The following is a 17,694-nucleotide window of genomic DNA, read 5'->3' on the forward strand; positions in this document are numbered from 1 at the left end:
AGAGATACACAATAGGGTCTTTAGACAATACTAGTCAATGAATTATTTTCCTACAAAAATTCAGTCTCATAGAGGGACTGAAGTTATAACAAACTGCATGAAACAAATACACACCTAAAAGATACTATGAGTTGGGATCTAAACCCATGCATGAAAAAAAGAAACTTCCATGAATTCAGGCATTTGAAAAGTTATGCATTCACTGCACTGAAACCTAAATGTTCAAAGAAGTTTTCAGCCAAATCTGTAGAGATGCATGTCCCCTAAAAAAATAGTGGTAGTGATGAACAGAGTTAGAATCACCATCATTAGGATTCTTTCTCTGCAGATCTCACATTTGTCTTGGCAAGTGATGATTTACCAGAGTGATAGAGACTCAAAGTTGAAGTGTCTCAGGCCATCTCTTCAGATAACAATGATGTTTGCTGCATTCACAGAATTCTTTCAAAATAAAAAAAATTACTCTGATGCAAGACTGGGATTTAATCCCCAGTTTCAGACAGTGTTTCTACTGTATACAGGAAACTATATTACATTCTGAACCCTTTATTTCTTAGCATTGTTCATACATGTTGGGTTAACTTTAATTGTCAACTTGGCACAGCCCGCACTGAGTCATCTGCAAAGAGAAGCCTCACTGAAGAATTACCCAGATTATGAAATGTCTGCAGCCGTGTCTGTGAGAGGCTATCTTGATAATTAATAGATGTAGGAGCTCCTAGTACATGGTGGTTCGCTCAAATCTATGTAAGCACAGTTCTGGGCTGCATAAGAAAAAAGCTTGGGCTTGAATCAGGAAGAGAACCAGAGACAGAGCTGGCTAGGGAGTATCACCCTCCTTAGTTCCTGCATGACATCTTGGACTCTGAGTGAGTTCCCTGTTCAGAGGTAGTGCTGCATACAATAACAAGCAACTCTGTCTTCACCTTACTTTCTTGAGTCCTGCCTTAGCTTCCCTTAATGGTGGATTATGCCCTAGAAGTGTAAGATAAAATAAATCCCTTCCCCTAGGTTTGGCCAGTGTTTTATCACAGCAACATAATGAAAGTTGAATACATAGTAATTTCAGCAGAAGATTGCACCTCCAGGAACTCCTTTCTCTCCTCTTCCACAAGAAAGAAAATCTTATTGCTTAAAAAAAACCATACATATCAAGAAATTGCAGCAACCCCTCTTCCAGTCCCAGCTTCTATTTCTACGGATATTTCCCTCATGCCTGAAACTATGTTTCTGGACCTCCCTCACTGTCTTGAATCCCTTAAAGTAACCAGAGAAACTGGAATCAACTTCTTCCAAACTTTCATGTATTCAGACATTTTTAACTTTGCCTCATAATCATAACATCACCTAGATCATTAAGTTCTTTCCAGAAAAGCTTTAATTACCTTTGCATAGATCCCTAGGAATAATTACAATTCATTCTTGTCCCAGTGTTTGTTGGATGCTCCAGTGAACATACCCTCTTCTATGTGGTCCTGTCACCTTGGTGCTGAGCCTCGGCTGAAGCCTAAAGTAACAAAGCCGGCGGACTTTGGAATAAAACTTTTGAAAACACTTCCAAACAAGATTTCTGGACAGATAGCCCCAGCAGACCAAGTATCCTCTGTAGGGCTATAATAGGAGCTCCCTTGTGTCTCTCTCATCTTCATGAGCTAAAATAACAAGAGCCCCAGGGCTATGAGATGGCAGCACATAGATAATTCAAAGATAAAGACAAGAAGCAAGAATTCAACCAAAGCCCAGCCCTGGATGAACTTACAATCTATGTGGAGAGAGGGTCCAACTATTGTAGTTGAATAACTCACATCACAGCTACTAAAAGAATATCCAGAGGCAGGGTAGTATGAAACAAGTTGGTAGCATTAGAAACTCACTCAGATCCAGAATCCATCATTTTCAAAAACATTGCTCTCAAGCAATTCATTTTATCTCTTGGTGCTTTAGTTCCCATTACAAAAGCCAGGGGTCATATGTCAGAACTTAAAGCTTTGAGAACACTTAATTTTATAGTCAATATCTGGAAGTCAACAACAGTAACAACAATCACTTGAAGATTGAGATTAATCCTTGAACTATGAACTACAGAATAGTTACTGTGTAAACAATATTAACCCAGTTGTATAGCCCATCAAAGCTCTTGAGCGATCAAGTACATTGTGAGAGAGCAATAATACTTTCAAAAGAAACTATTTTATGAGCAGTAAGTCTCTAGTGAGTTTAACGGTATTCAATAAACCGTGCTGTAAGCACTTGCATTTCAGTTCAGGTTTTAATCTATTCATACGGAACAATCTGAGTAGAGGTGGTTTAATTGCTAAAGGTCCTAAGACTTTTATGACAAATGAGCAGTGGCTTCAGTTTTAAACTGTCACCTGTGTCAGCCTATTCTCTGAAGCTTTGGATACATGTTAACTGCTGTCAGGATACTAAAGTCTTAGATGATATCCTGTAGAATAAATTTCTTTCATCTGTGTTGGAAATATGTTTATCAATATAACCATCTTCATCAGTGACCGTCACTACACCTAGATTGCCTACTGTAACTTCCATACCCTGATACCTGATATATTGCTTTATTTTTCCTTCTTATGCTATGGAGACTGTATCTTTCCTGAAATCCCATGAACCAAACTCTACCAGCTTCAGGCTTTCCTTCGGTAGTTCCTTATCTTTCTCAGCCTTATTGTAACTGGAGAGTTTGGGACTTGACTAGGATTAAATTCCGTTTAAGGCCGTGTTGTGACTGATAAACATCTTGCTGAGTCCTTCTCCTTATCAACAATAAATACGTTTAGCTTTGTTATCATCATTGTGTCACTAGTTACTAATTACCTGGGTATCACATGTAAGTTCAGCAAATACAATGAGTATTTTCATTATATTTACAATTTGGTTGTTTGTTACTGGAGCCAAGTGTCTTGGTGTACATTGTGCCCTTCTCATTAAGCTCTCATTTTTATGTTTCGATTTCTGTTGGGATGCCTGACAATCTTGTTCACTTGGAGATCATTTTATAATTAAGTGACCCAGTTACAGTGTTGTATAAACTAAAGAGAGGTGCCTAAGAGAAGGGAGAGATGGCAATAAGGATAGTCAGAAAACTTCAAATATGGGGATTTTGCAAGTAAGTTTCACACCATATATAAGCATAGTTGATGGTGCCCCCAAATGACTCACAATGCTACAAAACACGTAACAGGGATGAAACAAGTTTGAAATGCTATGCGAGTCTGCCACATATGACATAGATACATGGAACAAGAAAAACTGTTTAGTAATCTTTTAACAGAATTGTTTGAAACAAAGTTGCCACATGCCTTCATTTAACAAAAACAAAACCAAACCAAAAAGCCTCTGCTATCTGAGAAGCATAACACATTGAGGTATCCCTGTGTTACAACTCTATGTTGGTACCTGTGTTGAATCCAATGCTCAATTGTCTGCTCGATTTTCCTATTTACCCAAATTTGCTTTGCTTGACAAAAATCAGCTTTACTGCTATAAAAGAAAAAGTTAACAAAACAATATTATAGTCTAATAATCACATGGATTTTATGTAATAATCAAATGTATTTCAGTTAAAAATAATTGTAAAGGATATTTAAACAATCTCCATATTTAATTCATGAAGTAGAAATGTTTTGCATTTCATGACCAAATAACTTGATATGCAAAACAGCTTAATGTTTTGTTTTTCTCACTCAAGTTGTCTTTTGCTGCTAATAAAAATAACCCTTCTCATTTTCTCGACATGTTAAAAAATAATTCTGTGACCTGCACAGTTCTAAATACTTTGTACGTGTTAGCCTTATTGTCATGTTCACTATGCAAATTTAAGAATGCTTTGCCACATTTTATAGTGGACATAAAATGTGTTATAGTTTTCTCAGCGGGAAGAAACTAAAAATTAGTAAAGGTAAAACTAAAATATTACAAAATCTCATAATTAAAAAGTAAAAAGCAGTATTTACCTAGTTAAGTATAGTGCTCAGTTTGAGGATTCTTGGTTAACTGTGAGTATCCAATTAGCACTCACTATAAAACCAGGGGAATAATGAGACTGTAAATTTTTTGATGGGTCTGTGTTGTCTAACATCCCTTTTTATTTAAAGCCTTTAATAAACACATATCTACATTCAGTCCATTAAAAATTTTACTGAAATCAATCTGTATATTTGTTTGTATTTTAGTGTGTGGATACCAAATCATGCTTTTGTGAATGTTCACATTTTCTCTTTAATCTGAGTGATTTTCCATAATATAATTAAACCACGGATATGCTTAGCCATTTATTATCTAATGGGCATTAGAATTATTTCTTTTTTATAACCATAGACAATAATATGAAGAATATTCACACAAAAATATGTAGGATTAAGTATTCTCTTTTAGGAAATATCAAGGTAAGTAGGTTCTCTGGTTGGTATAAATCTATATCTCTTCTTATCAACCCTGTTGTCACTGTTTTCCATGGTGATTTTTACATATTTCCACTAGCATTATATGAAATTCAGTTACTCTACATTCTTGCCAAACCCTGACACTGCTAGTTTTTCAGTTTTAGCTACTCTAATTGATCTGTAATGGTCCTTCATTGTGTGTTTACTTTCATCTTCATTGGTAATCCCTTCATAACTACTGACACTTCCTCTTTCTTCATACATTAGAAGATCCTCTTTGATTGAAAATAGATACACTATCGCAGTCCAGCCTCAAATTCTGACGACACTTTTCCATTCGAATAATTACTTGAGTGACAGTTATAGTACATCTGTGTGCCCTGCAGACCTATGACTCCCTGTTCTTAACAACTTTTTCAATATTTTTCCTAAAACAAAGTACTCTTCCAACCTCCATAGCTCTTATCCAAATACATACTGATAGACTTTATACCCATAGCTCATCACCTGGACTCTGATTACTGTAGCTTCTGTGAATTGATTCTGAGTATGCATGTGCACCATGTGTGTGAGTGTGTATAGACGCCATAGGTTATAGTCAGGAACCTTCCCAGATATGTCTCTACATTATCATATGAGACAAGTTCTCTCATTAAACCTGAAGCTCACTAATTGACTACTTGGCCACTACATCTATTGATCTCTCCATATTGCTAGGTTTGCAGATGTATGCATTACCTGGTCTATGTCATATTTTTTGTACATGAGTTATGGGAATTGGAACTCGGGTCCTCATGCATGCCTAGGAAGTTTGTAAGCTTTAAAGTGTTCTATGTAATTCAACAACTAATACATCAAGTAATGGAGCACTAGCACATTTTTTTCTAGTGTAGCTTTATTAAGAAACATCAATAGTAAGGAAAACACTTGAGAATAACTCCCAGGAATGACACACAGAAGGAAAACAGCCAACGTGTGATGCATTTTGTATCATTCAGTTAATATGTGCTACAGAAAGTATATTTTCAAGGCAGGTTCCATTTTTGTTGTTGTTGTTTTGTTTTGTTTTGTTTTGCTTTGTTTTACTGACCTCATGCTTCTATGGATCAAAGTGGGGATTGGGTAGGGGGAGCTTGGGGGCCCTGCAGGGGAGGAGGGGAGGGAGACAGAGTTGGGATTGACATGTGAAACAAGCTTGTTTCTAATTTAAATAAAAAAGCATCATTAAATTAGGCTCAAACAAGTAAAAAACAGTTTTAGTTTTCATTTCAATATGTTTGTTTTCTTTCTAAATTTTTTGTGTGTTTTCTAAGGTTTAACTTTTAAATTTAGCTCATTTTCACCTTTAAACTAATATATATGTATATATTAATATATATGTATATATACATATATATAAACACACAAGATACACACACATATATATATATTCATATAAATATTCCCCTCTCCTTCTTATTCTCACATAGACATTTCCTGAAAGAAGAAGCATCTTCAGAAATATCATGTCCCTACTACAGCATGGTCCTATAAGTCCTGATGGAGAATATAAGCACTAGCTTATTCTATGAAGTAGGCTAGGTCAAATCAAGAGTTCTTGAGAACTTTGGAGACCATCCATATCAAGTCACACTGACCATGGTCTGCTTCTGATTTGCTTAACTTGTCTGATAAATGCTAATTATGTGGATATAAAACGATGGCTCTCTATGATCCCAGAAAGAACACTAGCTTTAACTTCTCTTGGCAAATTTCTGAAGTAGAATTAATTGTCATTAATCTAATATTAACATCAGTATGCACATTATTTAACTAAAATTACTGTTTCAGCATACATACATGATAATAAGTAAAAAAATGTAATTCTAGTAATGTTGAAGTTTAACTTACATTTGTAAGATTTTCTGTGGCGTTAATTCTGGGAACTCTTTCTGGCTGCCCATATGCAGCAGCACTGGTTGCATATAATACTGAATGGTATTTCAATTCCAACTTTCCCTCAACAAAGAGGATGTAGAATGACTGTGCTTATGTATAAAACTGCTTTGTGCTTCAATATTTATCTACTATAATCGATAACACCCAATTCAAAAGGAAAGAAGGTGCATGAAACATAAAACAATTTCATTTCATGTACTCAGCATATTATTTGCAATTTTCTGGAGTAGAAAAGATTACTAAAATAGTAAATGCAACAGTTCCAAGGTAAATTAAGCAGCAAGACATTTGTGGGTTCTGCTCAGGTAATTTTTTTTATATACTTACTGATTTCATCCAGTGTGACACCTACTTTCCCTCCTGTGTTCATCAGCCCTAATGCCTTCTACAAACCATCAGAGGGTGTTACGGACATTATTTGCAAAAATACATTAAGCTATAAAGTAGCATCTTCCTGGGCAATGATACATATAGAAAACTCAAGCAATCTAAGTAGCCATCTGAATCCCACACTGGAAAAAAATAAACAATCGCATTAACACAAAGGCTTCAACTATTTTAAAACACAATCTAAAATATTGTCTTCAGTTTTCATAATGTAAAGTTACAATAATGCAACAAATTACTTAATAACAGGATGCAACAAATATGGAGAAGTTAACAATTGAACCTTGATTCTACCTGTAACCTGCTAACCTGGCCTGGCCAGGGACTTACATAGATATCATTACAGTGGTGGTGTTACTGCATTTTTTTCCTAAGCAAGTGTCAAGAGTCCAGAGATACATAAGTACTGATGTAAAAGATGACCATGAATGACGGTATTTGAGCATTTGGGGAAAGCAGTGTGTGATGCATTCAATAGCACACCAAAACAATCTTTCCCCATTATCAGCAACGATGCAACCTGAAATACCAGGATAGCTTAACATATGGAATCAATAGAGAAGACCAACCAGTAAAAGCAGTGAAAGGGAAAAGTGATGACAACGGGAACACCGGTAAAAACAAACATAATGATATGTGTTCTAGTTAATCTTCATCGCCGATTCGAATGAGCTTAAGATCACCATCAATACATACCTCAAGTTACCTCTATAAGGATGATTTCACAAATTGAACAAAAAAAAATCCCACTCTACTGTCAATGCGGGCAGTGCCATAGATGGGGTAGGACTGAAGACGGCAGGATAGAGATAGGGATGGGGACGGAGCTGAGCACAGTCATCTTTATTTCTCTGTCTCCTGGCTACTGATGCAATATGACCACTGACTCAAATTCCTGTTTGCATGTTCCCCTACCACATGAGACTGTACCCTTGAACTGGTAGTTAAACAATGCTTGTTGTCCTTAAGTTGTTTGAGTAGGATATTTTATCACAGCAACAAGAAAAAGAACTACTGTGGATAGGCCTATGAAAATGTCACACTGCAACTCATGCCTTTGTATGCTAATCACAATTAATTTTAAAATAAAGCCAGCAAAAATACCAAACAAGATGGATGACTTCTGAAGAACAAGGGAAAGAAACCATAACCTTACCCTTGTAGATGAAAAAAGTCCTTCAAGCCCTTTTACATTAAAACTCTCAACACAGTACACATATTTAGTGTATACCCACAAATATTCCAAATGACCAAATTCAGTAAAATTTCAGTATTTAATGTCAGAATAGGATAATTCATAGCTTTCTACACACTAATAACACAATATAGGAAAAGTAAATTAAGAAAAGCATCTATTTATAACAATAACAAGAAGCAAAAATGGTATTTGGATACAAATTAAATCAAAGATTTAAACTATATGAATAACGAAGATAAAAAACACTAATAATAAACAGTTTGTGTTCATGGATCAAAAATTAATATTGATAAGTTGTTCATAAAACCCAAAAAATCACCCACAGACTTAAGGTAATCACTACCAAATTTCCAGTGCCATTTATCCAAGAAATAGGACAAAAATCCTTGTTTGTTAGAAACTACAAAAACAACAAAAGAAAAAAAAAGTCCAGAAAAGAATGTTAACTAAAAAAGAGGAAAGTTGGAGATGTCACACTGCTTGATTTCATGGTTTGTTCGTTAGCAACTGTAACCAGGAAATCATGACACTATCTTAAAAGCAGGCACAGAGTTTAGAGATGTGTGCTAGAGAGCACGGGGCAACCACCTACAGTTAGAGCAAATTGATTCTCAGCACAACTGCCTAGAACCTGCAAAAATGAAAGGACGGTGTTTCCTATAAAACTGGACCCCCACATGTGCAGGAACACAATTATGTCCTATGTCAAGCTATGAAAAAAGAAAACAACTGAAAATACATTAAACATTTAGAAGCAAGACTCAAAAACTACAGAATTGGTCAAAGAAAATATCATGAACACTCCATGATATTAGGACAGTTGCAAGATTATTTTGGAAAGGACCCTAAGATAGAGTAAACACAAAGTAATGTTACCAGAGACAGCATATCCCACTAGAAACAGTCTGTGGAGCAAAGGATACAACTAGCTAAGTGAAGAAGAAGCTTAGAAAGAAAGTATGAGCAGGAACAATCTGACATAAAGTTACTAGACTGGAAACATGGTTGCCAGCAGGAGACAGAGTCGGGTAAATGGAAATTGTTGATCATAAAGTTAAAAATTCCCAATCTGGAGGAAAGAAAAATGAAACAAGCTTTCATAGTAAGAAGACTCAGCATTAGTCAACAATACTTTATTGTGTATTCAAAATAAGTAAGGTTGAATTGTAAATGTTTTGACATAAAAATGGTAATGAAGGGAGCTGGTGGCTGTTTTAACTGGCATGATTTAACCATGAGGCATATTCATATGTATCAAAATGTCAGAGTATATTTCACTGACATCTACTATAATGAATGGCCTTTCAGTGAAAAGAAATATTAATTTTAAAAGGAAAAGTAAGGCCCAGAAAAAGTCAAAAGGTTAAAAGAAAGAGTAGGGTATGTACATCTGTGGAGCCAGAACTGCTGAGTTTGCTCATCTGGGTCTTGATTCTCCCCATCCACAAGCTCTTTTGGCTTTTTACATGGTCCCTTTTCTGTATTGTCTTCCTTCTTTAGCTCCTGTTATGTGTTCATCCCCCCTTGCTCTCTCTCTCTCTCTCTCTCTCTCTCTCTCTCTCTCTCTCTCTCTCTCTCTCTCTCTCTCTGTGTCTCTCTCTCCTTCCCTCCCTCCCTCCCTCCCTCCCTGCCTCTCTCTCTCTCTCTCTCTCTCTCTCTCTCTCTCTCTCTCTCTCTCTCCATATCTCTCTCCCTCTCCATGTTTATGCTTTCTTATTTTTGAAAAAGTCTTCCTTAGCTCTAAGTTCTGGCAATGTTTGAACTTGTAATCCTTGCCCCAGAACCCAAGAAGCTAGGATTGCATGCCTTCACTACCAAGAACCATCTTCTGCCCTGTTTATTTCCCTTTGCTGGTTTTCTACTTCAGTATACTTTTTATTCCCTTTTAAAAACATATCTTACTGAACCATAAAATTTCAAATTCCCTAATTCACCAGTATGCCAAATTTAATCATTATAAATCGCTTAATATTATTTCCGTAAGTTGTATCACTAAAAAAAAAAGACCCAGAGACAGATATTGGGATTCAAGCTGAAGATCAGAGAGGCAAAGCTGCTGGTCATTAGCTCTTACCTTACCTCTAGCTCAGGCTTAAAGGAATGAGCTACACACTGGGACTTCACCATGTCTCAAACTGTTGCCTCTCTTCAGTGTGGCTGGAAAATGAATATCTTACCCTGCTTCTATCTTTTATACCCCTCTAATGCTGGGATTAAAGACTTGTGATCTGTTAAACCTCTTTTAGACTGATTCAATCTCCTTTACGCTGAGGTGGCCTTGAACTCACAGAGATCTGTCTACCTCCTAATCCTGAGTCCTAGTATTAAAGGTGAGTACCACCACATCCTAGCTTCTGGCTTCTGGGATTAGAGGTGTGTGTCACCACTGCCTGATCTCTATAGCTTGAGGCTAACTTTGCTTTTCTGAATTCTCAGGCAAGCTTTACTAAAACATAAATTTTTGGTTGTGAGCCTAACATTTAATGGCTGAACTATCCCTGCAGCCTGGGGACTGCAGTCAGGTGGACTTGTCCCCTAAGGACCAAGCAACCAGGAGCCCTCTGAGAGTGCTAGTCTACTCCAGGCCCCACTCAGAGCAGAGGTAAGATCTGACACCCCTAGGGCACAACTTCCTTCTGCTTGCCCTCTCTGGGATCTCCTTGCCTGGGGACTGCAGCCAGGTAAATTCACCCCCATAAGACCGAAAAAGCAGGAGCCTGATGGGAGTGCCTGTCTACTCCTGCCTCCACTCAGGACAGAGGTGAGCTGGGGCCCCCACCTCAGGTGGACTTCCTTCCACTTGCCCACCCTGGAATCTCCTGTCCTTGGGGACTGTGGACAGGTAGCATCCCCTCTATCTCACCAAGCAACCTCCAGTCTTTTGATAGCACTGTGCTAATCCAGCTCACAACCACTAGAAGAGGGAGTGCCTCAGACCAGCCTGCACCCACCGTGAGACTCATCAGAGTATTGGTCCTGTTTGCACCCACCGGAAGAGAACCTTGGAACCATAACCACCAGGAAAGGAAGAGACCCCACCTGTACCCACTGAAAGAAGGGATGGGAAGACAACAATGTAAGAACAATGGAATCTTGACATCCACAGGCAATTGGATGGAACTAGAAGAAACCATCCTAAGTGAGGTAACCCAGTCACAAAAAGACAAACACAGTATGTACTCACCCATATACTGATTTTAGACCTGAAGCAGAGGAATGTCAGCCTACAGTTCCTCCACCAGAGACTCTAGGAGTCAGGGAGGACCCTAAGAGAGATATGTATGATACCCCAGAGAAAGGGAATGGTCAGGATCTCCTGCATGGACTGGGAACATGGAGGGAGGGGAGAGGTAGCTGGGGGAAAGTGAGTGGGAGAAGTGAAGGGGGAGAGAGCAGGACATGGGGGAGCAGGAAGGTTGAGAGGAGAGCAGGATGTGAGATAACAAAATATTAAAGACCCGTGATCTGTTAGACCTCTTTTAGACTGATTCAATCTCATTTATCCAAGGGTGACCTTAAACTCAGAGTGATCTGTCTACCTCTTAATCCTGAGTCCTAGTTTTTTGTTTTGTTTTGGTTTGGTTTGGTATTTTGATTTTTTGACACAGGGTTTCTCTGTATTGTTTTGGAGACTGTCCTGGAACTCCCTCTGTAGACCAGACTGGCCTTGAACTCACAGAAATCTGTCTGTCTCTGACTCCAGACTGCTGGGATTAAAGGTGTGCGACACCAATGCCTGGCATTTTTTTGGTTGAATCCTAGTATTAAAGGTGTGTACCACATCCTCATAGTTTCTGGCTTCTGGGATTAAAGGTGTGTGTCACCACTGCCTGAGGCTGACTTTGCTTTTCTGAATCTTCAGGCAAGCTTTAATAAATCATACATAATATGTCACTACAATAAGTAATCATGTAAAATAATTTCCATTGTTTTATTTCTTTTGTATGAAGTATTGAATATAATGTACAAGAGAATCTATAATAGACTTTTGACTTTTGCTTGTAGTTTTGTTTTTTTGCCAATAACCATAATATGTGGATCATAAAACCACAGATTAAGTGAATCAATACATAAAAATAGTATATGTGAATCATTAGTGTCTGTTATGACTATCACAATAGAAGTGTATCAAGATATCAGAGTCTGCCTTTATGATGCTCCTAGGAAGATAAATGCTGTACTTGATTTTGCTATGGAGTTAAAATTTAAGACCACAGGAGATGAGAGCACTCAATTTTTCATCCTTCACTGGAATAAGAAAAGGAAATTATTTATCACTTAGGCTGATTTTGATTTGTTAGCTCCATAACACTTCATCCAATTGTTTTCTGGTCCCATGGACATTCAGCAAGTGCCTATTCCATGTCCAAGATCTATTTAGAGTCAAGAGCTACACAGGGGAACAAAGAAAACAAAATTGTCGCCTTTCCTTCAAGGAACATATGTTCCAGTGGATGTGACAGGAATTGAAGCATTATTGGACTGCTAAATTAGATCTAAAGTGTGAAATACCAGGATGGAAAGGGATGGATGTATGACTCAATAGAATGCTCAGAGAAAGCTCTGAGGACACGACATTTAATAAGAATCATCTGAAGTAATGGAATAAGCAAAGTTGTGATCATTCCTGGCACAAGGAATGCTAAAGTACCTAGGCTGTGGTGTGAGGGTGTGGTTGTGCTCTGGTAGTTTGCAGATGGAAGGAAGAAACTAAGAGCCAAGTGTGTGTCCAGAAAAATCAGCAGAAAACAAATTCTGATACACAGATACACAACAAGATTGTGTGGAGTTTACAGCATGCTAGGTTTCATACTCCATATGACGGGAGAAAACTTCAAAATTTTGAATGGGAATTGGTTAGAATGTGCATTTTCTGTAAGGAGCTCACATTTGCTGCCAACAGCCTGTACAAGTTGTTTAAGCTTTCAACTCCAAAATTCATGCTGGTAAAATACACATTATGGAGACTGCTTGCTTACTCTGTCTCTGGGACACAAATTGAACCAGCCTGCAAAATGTCCAATAGAATCAGGTCTCAATAACAAACATTTAATTTCTACTTTGTTGTTTGTAAATAATTCTCCCGAGTTGGACAAAACAATACACCTATTCCTTTTAAGCCAGTTTCAATTACAATCACCATTCTCTTATAATGCAATTGTTTGTTTCATTCTCTTTGTTTTGTTTCTGAGTGGCTTGAGGATCAAACCCAGGGGTGTCTCAAAAATACTCTGTAGGAGATTTATATCTAAGTCAGATCTCTCAAAAACACATGCACATTCCTTTAATCTTTTTTCTGCATGCCTACCTTCTTCTATAGGAAAATATCCCTTTATCAGCTTTCTTGCAGATGTCTTATCATCTCGGCCTTCTGGTACCTCAAAGCGAACAATTTTGTATTCAGTACTGCAAATTCAGCTGTTACATCAAAATGCAGCATTTCCATTAGTTCTATACCAAATTTCTTTTAAAAGCCAAAGTCAATACACAACGCTTCCATTTTTTTTCAACACTCCATTGTTCTTTCACATCACAGACTGGCATTTGCCATTACAATTCCAAGGAGCATAAATCCAACCGTTCCACACAGGACAGAAGCCAGGAGTATACTTTAATCATGATGGCAGCTAAATAACTCTGCTGATGTAGGTTCAAGACCCCAAGCTTTTGCAAGGTAGAAATTCATTGTTACAAAGGCATGCATTTGGCACAGTTCTTTTTTGGAAAAGGCAACAGCATAAATAAGGTAAAGAAATAAGTCAGTTAAAATAGTTCTCCAGAAAGGACAGTACTTTGAAGAATCCCAACGAAATATTTTCACAGTATGAGGGCTACCTCCTGTGGCGATAGAACACTAGTATTTCACTTTGTAGCACACATTGAAAGGAGAAAGAACCCTACAAAGTGGTTAAATACATGAAAGACATTACAGCAATCTGAACCATAGAATTAAGAGAAATAATGGAATGGTGCTCAGGAATTCCTTGTAGGTGGAGTTTGCCTGTCCTGCCCACTGTCTCCAAAATAACCACACAATGTCTTATATTAATTACAAGTGCTAGGCTGATAGCTCAGGCTTATTACTAAATAGCTCTTGCAACTTAAATCAACCCATTCTATTAATCTGTATAATGCCACACGACTCATGGCTTTGCCTGTCCTCTTGCTCCCTCTTGCTCCCTCTGTGTGTCCCTGAGACTCCTCTGACTCCTCTGCCCTGCTTCCTGCCGGCATTCTCAGTCTGACTGCCCAACCTGTACTTCCTGTCTCACTACTTACCAGCTGGTCAGTTCTGTATTAAACCAATTTGATTGACAAATCTTTAAATTACTTATTTTCTCTCTAGATTTTATATTTGAATTACAGAGAAAAAAGGTGACCAAATGAGGACACTGGGCTATCAGTGAGCAGAAAAGAGGTCTGCACATTCTTTTAAGGATTCCATGTTGAGGAGAGCTGATTGTCAAGAGGAATGAAAGGAAAATAACTATTCATAAAAAGAAAGGCATAAATTTGTAGAGGGATCCCTTTGGGTGTGTTCTGGAATAACAATCCATAAACATTAAAGAAATAGGATGTTAGGGAAAGAAATATCAGGGAGAAAAAAGACAGGAAGATGTTCCTGGAACGTATACTAGGTCAAGTCGTCTCTGAGATCTCTTCAGTCAGGAGCACATTACTACAAAACCCTGAGGAGAAGCTCCCCCCGAAAGCCACATCTAGACAGAGGTCAAGTTCTCATGGGTGTCATGGATCTGCCTCGTGTCTTAGTCTGAGCAAACCTTCACCAAACTTCTGTTATTGCCTTGCACTGGGCCATCAGACTTTAGTTATCTTGATTCTTGAACAATACAAACTCATAGAACTGGCCTATTCTCACATGGACATTTTGTAATTTTTGCCTACCTGTCCTTGGAAATATGCCCATGGCTTACAATCTATGATCTGTGTCTGCCAAGTCATATTTTGGAAAAAAAATCTTTCCAGATGTAAGTAGCTAAGGTTATGAGGATGAAGGAATCATGCACAGGACTTCTTATGTCAACACACAATTTTGCTCACAATAAGTGCCTGTTTTTATATATAGCCTATCTCAAAAAAATGGGAAGCAAAATACTGTTACAAGGCTAATTATTCAACAATACGAGCCACTATCCATGAATGTAGGGAGAATGCTACTTTTCTGTTTCTGGATAGTTAAGATAAAATACTGAGCCACCCAATACCTGGTAATTTCAAAGACAACCCAGCCCTAGAGTAGAAAATGGAGCAGGATATATGCATACACAGGTATGTGGCAGAACATAAAGAATCTCTTAAATGAAATAAATAAAAAAAAATCACAGGAAATCAAGAACAAAACAGATGTCTTTTTATCAGACGATAAATTTTATTTATGATAAAAGGAAACTTAAGATGAAAGTAAGCTTGAGCACCAGTCTTTACAACTCAGAGACCAACGGTGTATATTTAGACATAAAAGTCACAATTCCCAAATGCCGTAATACAAACACTGGTCATACCACATATTTCTTCAGTCACAGAAGAAACAGAAGCTGTGATCAAAATTATAAATACAGTTATTATTTGATTCAGAAGTCCAAGTTTGGGGACCATCTTCTGGATATCGCAGAACAAATATTTTTTCCATTTTTTAACCATATACCTAAGATAATCATTGCAGCTTTGATTATAGTAATAAAACAATTGAAAAATTCTGTTTCCATTTACGTAATTGATAGAGCTTTTTCTTAATCATTTATAATAAACCACAAGGGAAATAAAATACTAAGGCATAAAACAATCTATACTGTTCTGGGTATATAAGGTATAAGATAGTCATAGAGTTGTATGTATTTGTAAGAGATTAAGACGAGTAAAAGGACATGGAGCATAGATGGACTTGCTTAATATTTATTAAAAACTAATAGAAAGAGTTATGTACTGCTAAGCACAAAGTTGGTGTGGATTATGAGCAGTGGGACTGAATATGTTTTTTTCATTTGACGTATTTTGAAATCATATTAATTTTGAAGAGATTTTATAATACCATCAGAGAAAAAGAAACAATTTAAATGAATGTGAATTAAGGTGGGAAGACTTCCCATTAACATTGCAAAGACCACTCCATAGATTGGAGTCCAAAACTAGAAGAATGAGAATACAGGTTGGTGCCATCATTCATTACACTCTGCTTCAGGATGGTGAATGTATGTAACGAATGGCCTCACACATTTTCCTCCATGTCTTTCTTGGCATGATCGACTATGTCCCTTAGAACTGTTAGCCAACTTAAATCCTTTATTACTAAAGTTGTCATTCAGACTGACCTAACCTTGAACTAACTCACTATGTATCCTAGACTGGCCTTGATCTCACAGTAATCCTATTTCTGTGTTTCTCTGTCAGTAAGATCATGGATGTAAGCTGCCATGCCTCAGTGTATAAATTTTCTATTGCTATCACTACCTAATACTATCAACCCCGAGTTTAGAATAATGAATGGTAAAGTTAAATTTATCACACGTCACTTTTATGCACTGCAAGGCTAGGCTAAAGGGTTGGTAATTTTGGTCTATGTTACAGTGAATGAAATCGAGTTATTCCCTGGCCAGACTATTATGAAAGACTTATGCATATTGTTATCTAAATTCTCTTGTACTTAAAACTTGTGAGCTCCTGTTAACTTGCAGAGGCCATGCTCTGGTATTTTCACATGCTCACAGCCTCCCACAGGTAAGACAGATTTTTGATCCTTGGTACCATTTGGCATCTCTTGGTTCCTACCACCTCTCTCTCTCTCTCTCTCTCTCTCTCTCTCTCTCTCTCTCTCTCTCTCTCTCTCTCTCTCTCTCTCTCGTGTGTGTCACTGTGTGTGTGCGTGCATGTGATCTCTGTCTCTCTGTGTCTCTGTGTCTCTGTCTGTCTGTCTGTCTGTCTCTCTGTCCACAAACAGATCAAGGTCCCTGTTTCAAGGGATTCATATTGTTAGATCATAGACACCCACAAAATTAAAAATTGAGTTTAATCTAAAAGTCAAAACTGAAATTACCTCTGCAAAATTGATTTGGTCTTATTACATGTTTACACGGTTCCAATTAGTATATGGATGTTCGAGGTTTGAAGAATGGAAGACAGTCAGCTGTTGCTTTGCTTACAATACTTAGTAATATAGTGGTTATTTCTTATTTTTAACCCCTACCCTGAAAAACATTATTATATTCATTGCTAGATGTTTACTAAATTGGGAACACATCTAGAACACATCATTGGTATATTATCATATGGCATATTATTGTATCATAAAAGCAGAAACATTTTTGCTAGAAATTAGAAATGTTAAAGAAGAAGAAGGTTCCTTAATAAAATACTTGTGTTAGGACAGAAAAATCAATTCTGCTCCCTATTATTTGCTCTTGTTTTATATTCCAGATTCTGGTATATATTTTAAAAAGCTGCCCTATTTGTCAATCTGTCACGAAATATATTTCAGCTTCAAGCTTCATGCTCCTGGGGAAATCACAAACATCTCATTCGGCTGAAGAGGCTGAAATTCTAAGCAGTGCAATTAATATCTTCCATTTTTGCCATAGGCAGAGAAAGCAGTTCCTTGGAATCTGAAACACTAATTGTGTCTAATAGCTTACATCTGGCTTGTACCAAGTTCAGCACATTAGGAGGAGCTTATGTGTCCTGATCACTCAGCTCTAGTGGACCTACTCTGACCTAAACTTCAGAGTAGCTGTCACATTTTAACCTTTCTAAGCAATA

This window comes from Mesocricetus auratus, unplaced genomic scaffold, assembly GCF_017639785.1.
Source record: "Mesocricetus auratus isolate SY011 unplaced genomic scaffold, BCM_Maur_2.0 Super-Scaffold_100694, whole genome shotgun sequence".
Classification (NCBI taxonomy): Eukaryota; Metazoa; Chordata; class Mammalia; order Rodentia; family Cricetidae; genus Mesocricetus; species Mesocricetus auratus.